Source organism: Biomphalaria glabrata, chromosome 13, assembly GCF_947242115.1.
Source record: "Biomphalaria glabrata chromosome 13, xgBioGlab47.1, whole genome shotgun sequence".
In the NCBI taxonomy this organism is placed as follows: Eukaryota; Metazoa; Mollusca; class Gastropoda; family Planorbidae; genus Biomphalaria; species Biomphalaria glabrata.
In genome coordinates this window covers 25,459,988-25,475,684 of record NC_074723.1, presented here as the reverse complement: position 1 = coordinate 25,475,684, position 15,697 = coordinate 25,459,988, and the positions used below count along the sequence as shown (strand labels likewise).

General features: G+C 37.0%; 1 protein-coding gene across 7 annotated transcripts in view; it reads right to left on the bottom strand.

The window, feature by feature from the left end:
* The window catches only part of LOC106074013 (high affinity cGMP-specific 3',5'-cyclic phosphodiesterase 9A-like), a 132,361-nt gene that overhangs the window by 101,409 nt on the left and 15,255 nt on the right, over positions 1–15,697 (bottom strand). The gene's annotated exons all lie outside the window — the stretch shown is intronic.

Below are 15,697 nucleotides of genomic sequence, written 5' to 3'. Positions count from 1 at the left end.
AAAAACATGTTGCGAATGAAAAATCGTTTTCGGAAAATTTAATTTCTGCGGTTACGATCATGAAAGTTACTCAGTTGTCGTAAGCACACGAAAAATACAAACTGGTTAAATTTTTGAATTTTTTTTTTTGTCCACGGCAAGTGGGAAAATTCATCAATCAACCAGGGACTTGCACTTATATTATAGATTATATAATTTAAATATAAATCCGAGATTATTTTTTAAAGGCCTAAACCTCTATATGGAGTTGAATTTAGACTTTGATATACAAGTCTTTGTGGAGTTGAATTTAGACTTTCATAAACAAGTCTATGTGGAGTTGAGTGTAGACATAATTATACACAGATCTGTCTACAAATTGACAAACACAGCCAGACTTTCCTAGACAAAGGACTACAATCTCTCATGATGGTTAAAAGACTACGACTAAAACTCAACAGACGTCTTATTTGGTTCACAATTTCTTTGAATCCATCATCTGTAGAACAATGGTACAAATCCTAAAAGCTATTCGAATCCCCAGTGAAACTGATCACTTTATCATAAGATGAATGGACATTGAATACAGGATCCAGGAACAGAGTGGACAATAGAACCGAATGTGGTTTACGTTCACGGCAGCAGGAGGGAAAAAATGTGGAAAAGGGGGGGGGGAACATTTTTACTCTCAGACTTCAATTTTTTTTTTTTATTAAATAGGTTCTTTTAAGATTGCTTTAAATTAAAATCTATTATTCGACTATTTTTCCCCCGACACTGAGTATTATGTAATATATGAATGTAGGCTGAACGTTACGAACTATCTATTACTACCTGAAACATAAGGAGAGAGCTAAATTAAAGGTTTTACTGAAAAGATATTTTTCTCAAATGATTACAATTAAATGATTGACTTTTCCTTCAAGTTTAAAGCTTATTTTTCCTCGGTTAAAACAAAAGCAAGGAGAAAGTATAGCTAAGAGAAAGTAAGGAAAAGATAAAGTAAAGCAAAGAGAAAGTAAAACAAAGAGAAAGTAAAACAAAGAGAAAGTAAAACAAAGAGAAAGTAAAGCAAAGAGAAAGTAAAGCAAAGAGAAAGTAAAGCAAAGAGAAAGTAAAGCAAAGAGAAAGTAAAGCAAAGAGAAAGTAAAGCAAAGAGAAAGTAAACCGTAAAGTCACGTGTTCTGTCTCCCTTGTCTTACTACCAAACAAAAGAGAGGTGAGGGGAACAATGCAGGTCACAACTAGGTCAACGCAGCAGAAATAAACTAAGTAATACAATTTTATTTCAAAGGGGAATAAACAACAAACAACGCAATATTATAGGAGGTAAAGCAAAAGTACTTTTTATCCAAGGGATACAACTGATGAGGGAAAGAAGTGAGTATGCTGGGTCTAAAGAGTGGAAGGGATTTAATTCCCTCGGGCTGATCCATTGAAGGAGACAAAGGAAAGAGTTTAACCCTCTCGGCTTGTAAGGACACCAAAGAGTGGTACGTTAGCAAATGAAAGAATAAAAACTTGTCCAACTTACTGAAGCATGGAGACAAGCACACACATACACCTAATAGTCTACAGTCTACAGCACAATGATTATGAAATTGCTGAAAACAAAACGAATCATTGAAGAGAGTAGTTCATATCTGAAAATGGTTCATTGGATAAATACCTCCAAAGAAAGTAAGACTTTAAGAATCAAACAAACTTAGTGCCAGAAACATCTGGTTGTTCTGAAAGGTGTCCAGACAAGGAGAGAAGATGATGAGCACTCTGGTCAGCGCTAATGACCACTTAACTATACTAGACGATAGGGTATCTTCAACAACAGTCAAACGATAATTGAAGCTTTTGTTACCAGTTTCTTAGCGTAGATCAGGTATAAATGTATGAAATAGTTTACAGCTGTATGACATAAAATATGATGGCGGACAAAAATCAAATCCCATTGGAAACATAAGTGACAACAACAGAGTCCGCGATTGGTGTGTTGTGGTCAAATTACTTCAGGACACAAGACTAAAAAGTAAAGTAGCAAAATACATAAAACAACCATAATAAAAGTAAAAAAAAAAAAATTCCCTTTCAGACCTTGTGATCTATAGGGCAGATGATGTAACAACCATAAAACAAATATAAAAACAACCTTCATCACTCTAGTGATTAAAACATGCCCGAATCAATCTAGCGATTAAAACATGCTTGAATTACTCTAGAGATTAAAACATGCCTGAATCACTCTAGCGATTAAAACATGCTTGAATTACTCTAGCGATTAAAACATGCCTAAATCCCTCTAGCGATTAAAACATGCCTGAATCACTCTAGCGATTAAAACATGCCTAAATCACTCTAGCGATTAAAACAAAAATGCCTGTATCAGGGCAGAAAACCATTTACTTAGCATAACTTGATGAACACAATAATACACATAGAAACGTAAGCACTAAAGAAGAAAGAAGATATAATCAACACTAAGAGGCCTACATGATCCTTTGGAAGTAAGAAGATATAACCAACACTAAGAGGCCTACACTCTACACGATCCTTTGGAAGTAAGAAGATATAACCAACACTAAGAGGCCTACACGATCCTTTGGAAGTAAGAAGATATAACCAACACTAAGAGGCCTACACGATCCTTTGGAAGTAAGAAGATATAATCAACACTAAGAGGCCTACACGATCCTTTGGAAGTAAGAAGATATAACCAACACTAAGAGGCCTACACGATCCTTTGGAAGTAAGAAGATATAACCAACACTAAGAGGCCTACACGATCCTTTGGAAGTAAGAAGATATAACCAACACTAAGAGGCCTACACGATCCTTTGGAAGTAAGAAGATATAACCAACACTAAGAGGCCTACACGATCCTTTGGAAGTAAGAAGATATAACCAACACTAAGAGGCCTACACGATCCTTTGGAAGTAAGAAGATATAACCAACACTAAGAGGCCTACACGATCCTTTGGAAGTAAGAAGATATAACCAACACTAAGAGGCCTACATGATCCTTTGGAAGTAAGAAGATATAATCAACACTAAGAGGCCTACATGATCCTTTGGAAGTAAGAAGATATAACCAACACTAAGAGGCCTACACTCTACACGATCCTTTGGAAGTAAGAAGATATAACCAACACTAAGAGGCCTACACGATCCTTTGGAAGTAAGAAGATATAACCAACACTAAGAGGCCTACACGATCCTTTGGAAGTAAGAAGATATAACCAACACTAAGAGGCCTACACGATCCTTTGGAAGTAAGAAGATATAACCAACACTAAGATCCTTTGGAAGTAAGAAGATATAACCAACACTAAGAGGCCTACACGATCCTTTGGAAGTAAGAAGATATAACCAACACTAAGATCCTTTGGAAGTAAGAAGATATAAAAAACACTAAGAGGCCTACATGATACTTTGGAAGTAAGAAGATATAACCAACACTAAGATCCTTTGGAAGTAAGAAGATATAACCAACACTAAGAGGCCTACACGATCCTTTGGAAGTAAGAAGATATAACCAACACTAAGATCCTTTGGAAGTAAGAAGATATAAAAAACACTAAGAGGCCTACACGATCCTTTGGAAGTAAGAAGATATAACCAACACTAAGAGGCCTACACGATCCTTTGGAAGTAAGAAGATATAACCAACACTAAGAGGCCTACACGATCCTTTGGAAGTAAGAAGATATAACCAACACTAAGAGGCCTACACGATCCTTTGGAAGTAAGAAGATATAACCAACACTAAGAGGCCTACACGATCCTTTGGAAGTAAGAAGATATAACCAACACTAAGATCCTTTGGAAGTAAGAAGATATAACCAACACTAAGAGGCCTACATGATACTTTGGAAGTAAGAAGATATAACCAACACTAAGAGGCCTACGCGATCCTTTGGAAGTAAGAAGATATAACCAACACTAAGAGGCCTACACGATCCTTTGGAAGTAAGAAGATATTACCAACACTTGTAGGTCTACACAAGAAGAACTTCATGGAGGATGGGTGGTCGAACCTGAACGCTGATATCAAAAACAGCCCTAACGATTTTTCTAGAAATTTAACAGTTGATGCGTATCGCTGAGAAAAGAGTTACTAGCTCGAAAAATTAGTTGTTTATTAAATTTAAAGCTGCTAAAAGTTTATTGATAGATTATCTAAGCTTTACTTATATTTTTACGTAAATCTAAATGGATTACAGATAGATGGAATGGGTTGCCTGAGCTAGCCAGGAAAACCAGTGACTTGGTAGAATTTAGGTAATTGGTTAATATACATGACTAAATGCATGACTAAATGCATGACGCATCAGAACTTTGAATGATCTAAAATATCATGATATCCGATTTTCTTTTTCTCTTCTAGTTTCTGAGATCTAAACGGGATGGACGGACGGACAGACGGACGACAGACAGGCCATACAAAACTAATAGCGTCTTTTCCCCTTTCGGGGGCCACTAAAAACAAAGTTTGTATCAATTAGTTTCCATCAGTTATGTCATTAAATCTGTAGTAGATCTAGACCAACAATAATGAATCTGTGCGATTAGAAATATTTTTACCAATTGTTTTCGTTAGCGCTATTTTATGCTTTTAGCTTTCTCAATACGCTATGATCATATCACTTATCTGAACCAGTTGTAAAAAATGGGGGAGCGGGAAGAAAGAAAGGGATATCTGGGTGAATTTCACCTTAATAATTTTTTTAAAGCATTTATACAAATAAACAAGGTTACAAACACAGTTTGTGTGGAGAAACAAACTCAAAATCGGCCCCCGGAGTGGTCCACCCAGCGTGACCTCCGTGACCCCTCGAAGGTGCCGCACCCAGGCAGGTTAAAAAAGACAAGTTTCAATATTTTCAGAAAGAACATCAGAATGAAATCCTATCAAAGACGAATGACAGAGAAGAATGGAGAAAGAAGGTTGACGGATCTTGTGTGGTGCCCCAGCGGTCCACAGACCAAAGGATAGGCGAAAGAGAATGTGAAGTTAGATGTGAACCTGGCCTAACTGATGTCTTATAATAAATATATAATTGCTCTATTTGTTTTGTAAAGGGACAGGCTCTTATGCCTCAAGAAAAAAACATTTCGTAAAAAAAAAAAAAAATCCTTTAGTTTAGTGTTCCATTGCCATGATGCACTGCTGCAGTTCACGCGATAATATGAAAAACTACGTATTAATTGTTGTTTTAAATTATTTCCAACTTATATGCATATTAAATAGATTTTTTCTCTAAAAAAAAAGTCAACATTTTTTTTTTGTGTGTGTAAATGCAGTAGTTTGTATAACATAACTTACTTAACTTAGCAATACAAATATAAACAAAAAAAAAAGATTTTTGACAAAAAATCTAAAACCGTTTGCATAAATGTGTTAAAAATATGGTAAATAGTCATTTCCCATACTAAGGAGCCTCCCGTATTTGTTACTATTAATAGTCAATAGTTGTAAAAGTGGTGTATTTTTATGAAAAAAAAAACTGCTTGCATAAGTGAAATTAGAATTTTTGGTTTCAGAAAAGAAAAAATTAGCCGTTGCATCAGAACTTTGAATGGTCTAAAATATTATGATGTCGGATTTTCACTATCTTTTCTAGTTTACGAGATCTAAACGGGACGGACGGACAGATATTCCACACAAAACTAATAGCGTCTTTTCCCCTTTCGGGCCGCTAAATATTGTCTAGGATAATTCTAAAAGGAAAAAGAAACATTTCAATAGATATTGGATTATCAGAAGAATTATTTTCTTGAATCTGTACTTTCTATGCAGAGTTGAAGAGCTTTTTACTTCGACGTAGTCTATTGTCATTCAATTCATTCGTTTCAATGTATGAAATGTTGTTGTATACCGGAACGTTAAGTTCCGTTAGGTTGAAGTGTCTGAAAATAAAAACTAGCTAGGCAAAGAGTTGAGAGTGCTTGAGGTGGGCTCTAGCATAGCCTTGGGGTGGGCTCTAACATAGCCTTGGGGTGGGCTCCAACACAGCCTTGGGGTGGGTTCTAAAATAACCTTGCTGTGGTCTCGTTGCCTACGCCAAAATTCATCGAGATTAGTTTTAAAAATTCAATGAAATCAATAACACACATACGGTTAGAGAAGATTACACTAATACATAGCAGTAAACTAAGCCAAACAAAAATTACCAAATGAAGATAAAAATTCATAGTTCGTCCATCGTGGTTCGGTGATGACCACTTTGTCATCCAGGGGGCTGAGGGCTTTGCAATGAGGTTTTATGCCTCCTCGTGTGGCTGGTGAGACCTATGTGAATCCGGAATGTTCGACTGCACACTGGGCAGGTTATTCCAGCTGGAGCTAGTGCCATTGGCCTTGCTTTTCTTCTCTGGCGTTTTTCTTCTGCCAGCGTTGTTCTCTTTTCCTCAGCAACCTGTGCACCAGCTTTCACAGCTCGACGCCATGATGCTATGTCATGTGCCTCTGTCTCCCAGGTGGCTGGGTCTATGCTGAGGGTGTCCCTGAAGCGTTTTCTTTGACCTCCTTGCGAGCGCTTTTCTTCGCATAGTTGGCCATACAATAGTCGTTTAGGGATGGTTTAGACGTGTCCTGCCCATTGCAGCTGGGATTGTGTGGATGCTTTGCAGACCTGCTCTTCGAAGGACTTCAATATTTGGTATTTTGTCTTGCCATTTGACATTCAGTATTTTTCTTAGGGATTGTGGAAATGGTTCAGATTCTTTGCATGTTTTCTGTACACTGTCCACGTTTCTGAGACATAGAGCAATGTAGGGAGGATGACAGCTCGATAGATCCCTAGCTTTGTAACACATAACACAAACCTAGCATACAGGGAGGAAAGAGAGTGTGTAGTTAGTCCGTTACAAGCCGCAAAGTGAGGGCAGCATTTCCCGAACTACTCAGTCTGACGAACAGTGCACCTGAACTTTGCAGGCTGCTAAATATCATGAAATCGGATATTCAAATGTTTTTCAAGTTGTTGAGATCTAAATGTTAGAAACGGGACGGACGGACTGACAGACAGGCCACAAAGAATCAATAGCGGTTCTTTGCCTTTTAGCTTTATCATTGTTACTATATCATTGTATAGGATATGTAGCACGTACTTTATTTATAATTTTATAAGTCTTAAATATTGTTTTAAAAATGGTGCAATTGCATGACAAAAAAAAATAACATTTTGCCATTAGCATTCTTAATTATTTTTTTTTTATGTTTTATTTTTAGCGACCTATTATTTTTAGCACGCTAAAAAGTATAAAATGTATTTCTGAAAACTCTTAGTTTTTTGTGGTTTAAGCGTGACATGTGGAAAGACGGACGGACAGACAGACCACACAAACTTATAAGCAAGTACTGTTCTTTCGGAAGGAGGTTTAAATAAAAGCGCATTAATAATAGAGACTTTATGAACAAAAATAAGTCTTTCTTCAATATTGTGTAAAAAGTTATGGGACCTGAAACATTGGTGAAGTCAAGCGTGTCCAAATCTCTTGACGCACACATTGCCCACCTTGCTAGACACGGTACAATAAGTTCTAGCCTGAGTTTCTATCAGACGCAACATCCTAGCGTTCAGTTCACGAGATAGACTATCAGAACATAACTTTACATTCATGTGAGTTAGGCAGTAGTCAAAGCAAATTGTAGAACTATACACGTATCAGATTTCACTGGAGTTTGTTAGAAACGAATTGAGCTAAATAGATGTATCTAATAATGTATCCCTTATAAATCTAAACTCTCTCACTCTGTAAGTAGACATATAAAGAAATAGTTGAGACAGAGATTATTTCGCTTGTTTTATCTACAGTCATTCGATTGTTCTTCTGATGTTTCACTTTCTCAGCCTATATCTATAGATTGCTAAGTATTTAATAAAAATCACAAATCTTACTCATATACTAAAAGGGAATCCTTTTGTTTTCTTACAAGATGATTACTATTTGTCATCAAACAAACATGGGCGTTATAGAAAGAAACTAAAGTCCAACCAAAGGTACCAATGTTCTTTAATATCAGCTATCAGGAGTTTAAAAAAAACAACACAGTCTGCTTCTGAAATTACCAGTTTCGATTTTTTTTTTTTAAATAATGGCGTGTCCAATGAATTGCCAACATTTGACTGTGTTCGTTTGTCTCGAGGTGATTTCAAAGACATGATTAGGTTTCATTTTGTTTACTTTACGCCAAGCAGAATGGTGCTAATTATTGGCGTCACTGAACTGTTCCAGATAAATTCAAATCAACTAACCCGTTCAAGTCTCAGCTTGTCTGTTTTACTTTGTGCTTTGACCAGATAGTTGACTAACTCAAATAGTTCTCAAGAACCAGGCTCACAAACATAGGCTAGGAATAATTTTAATTTGTATATGCTAGGTTTATACTTTGAAAAGACTTTTGAAGGCCTGTTAACAAAATATTCTGTGACAAGACTTTTTCAATGATTGCATTTGGTAGTTTCTGTTTCTTGTCCTCAATTGTTGTATTTTTGTGTTGTTCTATTCATTTAATTCTATTTCAATCTTTTCTAAAACATTTAAATCATTGCAAAGTAAGTAAAAAAAAGTCTGGGGCTAAATAATCCATAGATAAAACTGAAACTCGATAGATGACAATGAGAGCAGATCCTTATTAAACAGAAATAAATGTTTTAGTATTTCTGCTCTTGTGTATTTTATTTTCATTTAGTCGAAAAATGTGATCCATTCAAAATATTTATACAAATTGCAATGTATTCAGTTCTCTGAGTTCAAAGCTAAGAAATATTGGCCTGTCAATCAAAACATGGTACTAAAAGCCAAAACAATTTATCGGATTGATTACAAAACATTCCAAGGTAAATTTGATATTTATAGACTGTGCAAGGCAGACAATAGTTTTAATTAGTCTTATTATTTCAACACTGGTCAAAGTCCAAGTATTTACACACAAAAATGCTGTTCAATTTAAAAATAGATCGCCTTAGGATCAAGTATCATTCAACTGACATAGAAATGCAAAACTCCGTGAAATTTTTGTCCCTACGTGTGGGCTTTCTTTTAGCTGATCTGTTACCACCATTGAAAGACCTGTGAATGACGGCATGAGGGAAATTACAAATTGCCCGCTATACAAGTTGCTTATGTGCCTATCAATAGACTGGACTGAAGATATTTAACAAGATATTAAAAACTTGAGATTGGCTGAACTTTTTTTTTACACAAAAGAACTTTGATCTCTTTCGTTGACGACAAATCTTTGAAATGGTGGCAAGCATTTTGTTCATGTCTTAATAAATATTGGAATCGGTTTCTTTATGGACTGAGGAACTCTTTAGTAGCAGCTCGACTTTGAACGAAGAACAAAATTGTTTTTATTGTTGTTTTTTTTCTATCTAAACGTGAAGTCTTTGGTCTAGTGTACGCTTTGACAAACATAGGAACAATTTCTTTGTCGTGAGTTTGGTTTCAAGATATTTAAAGGCGAAAACGTTTACATCAACCCACACCAGCAGAAGTAATTAGACATTTTTATGACCCTTGTTAAATTATAAATAATATGGCAGAAAGTAGAACGAGTTCTCAACTTAGAAATTCGTGAAATGTAAATGTGTTATACGTAGTTTAGCAGCTCTAGACACATATTGTGTACCGCTTTCAATGTTTTTAAAAGTTTGTTTTTTTACAAAGCTTATGTATGTCTGTCTGGTAAAAATCTTATCTACGCTATCTACACTCAATCTCGGACCAAGCTGAAATGACGCAACAAGAAACAATAAAAAAAAAGTTAATTAACTATTGGTAATTAATTATTTTGTTTGATATCGAAAAAAAAGTAAAGAAATTGTACTTGACTGATGTGGTGGTAACATAAATTTGCCCCCTTTATACTTTGCAGAAAGAAATAGGTCGCCGCTTTAACGTTTGAAGTTCGCAATAGATAACTATAAAACCTATTTTCATAAACGCTTCGCTGACACAGAGTTTAGTGTGTTGGCTAGAGACCTTGAATTTGAATTAAGGTCTGTCAACATTTTTCTTAATACATTCAAAAAGCGATCACGACATACCTCCTTCTTGCTCACCCTCTAGGTCCTATTCATTCAACAGATACCTCCTTCTTGCTCACCATCTAGGTCCTATTCATTCAACAGATACCTCCTTCTTGCTCACCCTCTAGGTCCTATTCATTCAACAGATACCTCCTTCTTGCTCACCCTCTAGGTCCTATTCATTCAACAGATACCTCCTTCTTGCTCACCCTCTAGGTCCTATTCATTCAACAGATACCTCCTTCTTGCTCACCCTCTAGGTCCTATTCATTCAACAGATACCTCCTTCTTGCTCACCCTCTAGGTCCTATTCATTCAACAGATACCTCCTTCTTGCTCACCCTCTAGGTAATATTCATTCAACAGATACCTCCTTCTTGCTCACCCTCTAGGTCCTATTCATTCAACAGATACCTCCTTCTTGCTCACCCTCTAGGTCCTATTCATTCAACAGATACCTCCTTCTTGCTCACCCTCTAGGTCCTATTCATTCAACAGATACCTCCTTCTTGCTCACCCTCTAGGTAATATTCATTCAACAGATACCTCCTTCTTGCTCACCCTCTAGGTCCTATTCATTCAACAGATACCTCCTTCTTGCTCACCCTCTAGGTAATATTCATTCAACAGATACCTCCTTCTTGCTCACCCTCTAGGTCCTATTCATTCAACAGATACCTCCTTCTTGCTCACCCTCTAGGTAATATTCATTCAACAGATACCTCCTTCTTGCTCACCCTCTAGGTCCTATTCATTCAACAGATACCTCCTTCTTGCTCACCCTCTAGGTCCTATTCATTCAACAGATACCTCCTTCTTGCTCACCCTCTAGGTCCTATTCATTCAACAGATACCTCCTTCTTGCTCACCCTCTAGGTCCTATTCATTCAACAGATACCTCCTTCTTGCTCACCCTCTAGGTCCTATTCATTCAACAGATACCTCCTTCTTGCTCACCCTCTAGGTCCTATTCATTCAACAGTTCTTGCTCACCCTCTAGGTCCTATTCATTCAACAGATACCTCCTTCTTGCTCACCCTCTAGGTCCTATTCATTCAACAGATACCTCCTTCTTGCTCACCCTCTAGGTCCTATTCATTCAACAGATACCTCCTTCTTGCTCACCCTCTAGGTCCTATTCATTCAACAGATACCTCCTTCTTGCTCACCCTCTTGGTCCTATTCATTCAACAGATACCTCCTTCTTGCTCACCCTCTAGGTCCTATTCATTCAACAGATACCTCCTTCTTGCTCACCCTCTAGGTCCTATTCATTCAACAGATACCTCCTTCTTGCTCACCCTCTAGGTCCTATTCATTCAACAGTTCTTGCTCACCCTCTAGGTCCTATTCATTCAACAGATACCTCCTTCTTGCTCACCCTCTAGGTCCTATTCATTCAACAGATACCTCCTTCTTGCTCACCCTCTAGGTCCTATTCATTCAACAGATACCTCCTTCTTGCTCACTGTCACAGATTACATTATAGAATTGTTTGTACATTTCACTTTTGAAAGTAATATAAGCCCTCGACATGAGTCTCGGGATTTAATCCTCAAATTTAGACACTTGACGTTCAAGTCAGGATTTACCCAAGGGACGTAATTAGTATGTTTGAAATCTATTGGTTGATTTGAATTTAAACAAAGACATTTTTGAAAAGAGTTAGCGCCAGAGAATTGGCGGTAGTAAGAAGGTAAAGTCAGTCGATAAAATAATGTTCTTGTAGCTAGTCACGTTTCTAGGAGCTCTGTTTGAAAAGCCTTTGTAATGTGTTCCATATTCATTGATTTGTAATTTGTACATAAACTGTACTTACGTTGTATTTAATAAAGTTCCAGAGTTTTATTTTATCAAAGAATCGTCAATTGTCATTCTAGATCGTCATTTTTGTTAACTATTGAATTCAAGTAAAATCCCCGGCATAACAACACATCGTAACATCGTGCATGTTGTTACATCTGGCACAAGTGTTGTTACATTGGCACTCTCCGACAAATAAAAGTTCATGGACAACTTTTAACGAAATTTATTCAAGATCTAGGACCAATTTCTAAAACTCTTCAAAGGAACTTCATTCTTATTTAACGGAGGACAGAATTTCTGTGTTTAACAGGTCAGTTGGTTATCGATAAATCATTTAGATCTATAAAGATTTTCGTTAGAGTTACGTCTAACTCACGAAATATATTATTATATGTAATTGGCAAAAGGAGTAAGACCAATATACATAATAACTGGCAATATAAAAGACCAGTAAAGCAAATAACTGGCAATAAAAAAGACCAGTAAAGCAAATAACTGGCAATATAAAAGACCAGTAAAGCAAATAACTGGCATTATAAAGAAGACCAGTAAAGCAAATAACTGGCATTATAAAGAAGACCAGTAAATAATCATTTGTGCAGCACAAAGTAAACAGAAGACCAGATTTAACCAACTGTTAAACCAGTAAAAAGTACATCGGCTCAATAGATCTATATATTCAATCATACGACTCCAGTAACTACAAGTCTACTGTCAAGAATTTATTAGCAAATTGAGGCTTCAAGAACTTTTTCATTATATTATTATTATATCTGAGATAAAGCCAAAATCCAGATATTGAACATTTTGCTCCAATACAAGAAACTAACAAAAAAATTAAATATGGCTTCCAGTGCTAGAACACAACGATTCTTCGAATTAATAGAATTAGCCAAAGAAAAGCATATCCCAAAACCAGACCAGTGGCAGTGGGCAGAGAAACAAGAAGAAAAAGAATACCAAGAGCAAGAATCTGAAAAACGCATGCAATTAGAAGAAAAAAAATTGCAAGACGCCGAGAAACAAAGGCAAGAAGCCGAGAAACAAAGGCAACATGAAAAAGAAAAAATGGAATTCGAAAAACAAAATAAAGAAAATAAAGAAAGCATTCCAATTCAAGGTCAATCAAATATGTTTGACAAATACAGATTAATGAACAAAATATCGGCTTTCAACGAAAACATTGACAATATGGACTCGTATCTCATAAGATTTGAAGAAATAGCTACAACATCCGGTCTACCTGAAGCACATTGGTCGAGCTCACTCCTTACCCTCTTGACTGGCAAAGCTGTCAACATTTGCTCACAACTGTCAATCAATGAACGCAGCACTTACTCTGATATCAAGGAAGCTCTACTGCGCCAATACGGAGCAACTTCAGCCAACTATAGAAAGAAATTTTATAATGAAAGGCCACAGCAAAATGATGATCCTCAAATTTTTGTAGCTAATATGTCAATGTGGTTTGATAGATGGGTATCCATGGCAAAAATAGAAGAAAGTTACCAAGCTCTTCGTCAACATATTATTATCGACAACATCACCCATGCTCACTCAGAAGATATTCAATCCTATATTATAGAGAGAAATCCTACTGATATACAGACATTAACCAAGATCATCAGACAATATAGAGCAGCCTATCCAAACAAGTCAGTCAAACCATCTGTTGAAGAAAATTTTGTCTGCTTTGCTCAAGACAAAAATGCAAGATATAAGTCAGATGACAAAGTCAAATGCAACAAATGTCATAAACTAGGGCATTTCACATCTCAATGCCGCAGCAGAACCACAGAATGTTCGTATTGCCATAAAAAGGGTCACCAAACTCATGAATGTTGGAAAAAACTGGCAGTCTCCAAAAATCAAAATTTTGATAGACCCACATCACCAACTCAAAGATACAGCAATAGAGAGCAATACAATCTCAACAAAACACCTGGAAATAATAAACCAGATAACAACAAACCTCGCTACAGAAGTCATTCACAGGACTCCAGACCACAATATATGCCAAACAGAAGCTCATATAACAGAAGCTATTACAATGAGCATTCAACTATGACAGTCATTGCAAAGTCCAATGGTCTCAAATTTTATCCAGGCTTTGTAGGAGACAAGAAGGTGGAAGTTCTTCGTGACACCGGAAGCACGTCCACATTAGTACATGAACGCTTCGTACACGCAAACCGTTTCACAGGCAACCACGTCCAAGCCACTGCATTCAACGGAACTGTCAGCAAGTTGCCTGAAGCCATCATTTATGTTACCACACCATTCTTCAGTGGTCAAACAAAAGCATTAGTAACACCCAATCTACCAGTGGACCTAATCATTGGAAACATAGAAGGAGTTAAAGAATGCACTCCTCAAGAACTTACTGAATGGACAAATGCCATAGAGCAAGGTCAAAAATGTTTAGCAGTAATGACAAGATCCATGTCCAGACAACAAGAACATTTGGCACCTGAACAAGTTAGCCAAAATAATCACATGGCTACCTCAATTACTCAAGATATGCAGAATGCAACAGAACCAGTTACTAGTCCAGTAGCCAGCAACAATCAAGAACACTCAACATGGACACCCCCAGCTACATCAAGCCCATCCCTACCGGTCATAAGTCCACCTCCAATTCCCGAATGTCCATTGTTGAACTTTGAAGAACAAGACGACATGCCCAGAGTCTCTAACAATGATACAAGAACTCTAACTAGTCAAACTGAAGTCCATCAAGACAAGTCATATTTCACACATGATGACTTCAAAGAAGAACAGAAACGAGATCCAACATTGCGAATACTTTATCAGAAGGCTCAAGCAAACAAACAGCTGAATCTACCAAATAAACCATATTTTCAAGATGGCCTCCTGGTGAAGAATGCCATGCATAAAGACAATACCATTCAGCAAATAATAGTGCCACAGAAATACAGGAAAGAAATACTGGCAACAGGACATAACATTCCACACGCCAGCCATATGGGTGTAGTCAAAACTAAAGCCAGAATCCTCAAAGAATTTTATTGGCCAAGTATCATTAAAGACGTCAAGAAATACGTGAAGTCATGTCATATTTGCCAAGTCAAAGGACCTAAGAACAACAAATCACAGGCACCAATTCAAGATATGGAATTGACAGACAAGCCATTCCAAAAAGTCTCAGTTGATTTGATTGGTCCTATGCCAGTAGCTTCAGCAAGAAACCATCGATATGTCCTGACATTGATTGACACATGTACAAGATGGACAGAAGCAGTACCTCTAGTCAACATTACAGCACTTGACATAACCAGAGCTTTGTCAGAGATATTTTCCAGAATTGGTTTCCCAGAAGTTATCCTCTCTGACAGAGGCACACAGTTCACAGCTGACATTACCAAAGGCTTCATGAACATGTACCACATCAAGATGAAGTTCACAACGCCCTATCATCCCCAAAGCAACGGGCTTTGCGAACGATTCAACGGTACTTTGAAGAGGTGCATTTCAAAAATAGCACACGACAATCCGCAGAATTGGGACTTATTGCTACCAGCAGCTCTGTTTGCATACAGAGAAAGTCCTCAAGAAACCACAGGATTCTCACCTTTCGAGATGGTTTATGGCGCCAACCCACGAGGACCAATGGCAATCCTCAAAGAAGCTATTATTCGCCAAAACTCAATCTCATCAGAAACCAAGACAGCGTTTCAACATGTGCAAGATACCAGAAACATAGTCATATCTGCATGTGAAAAAGCAAATGAAGCCACAGCCATAGCAAACTCCAATACCAGAATGAGAGTCAATGGAAACAGAACACTGAAACAATTTGAACCAGGAGATCAAGTATGTCTGTTACTACCAGACAAAAGCAACAGACTATTCATCAAAT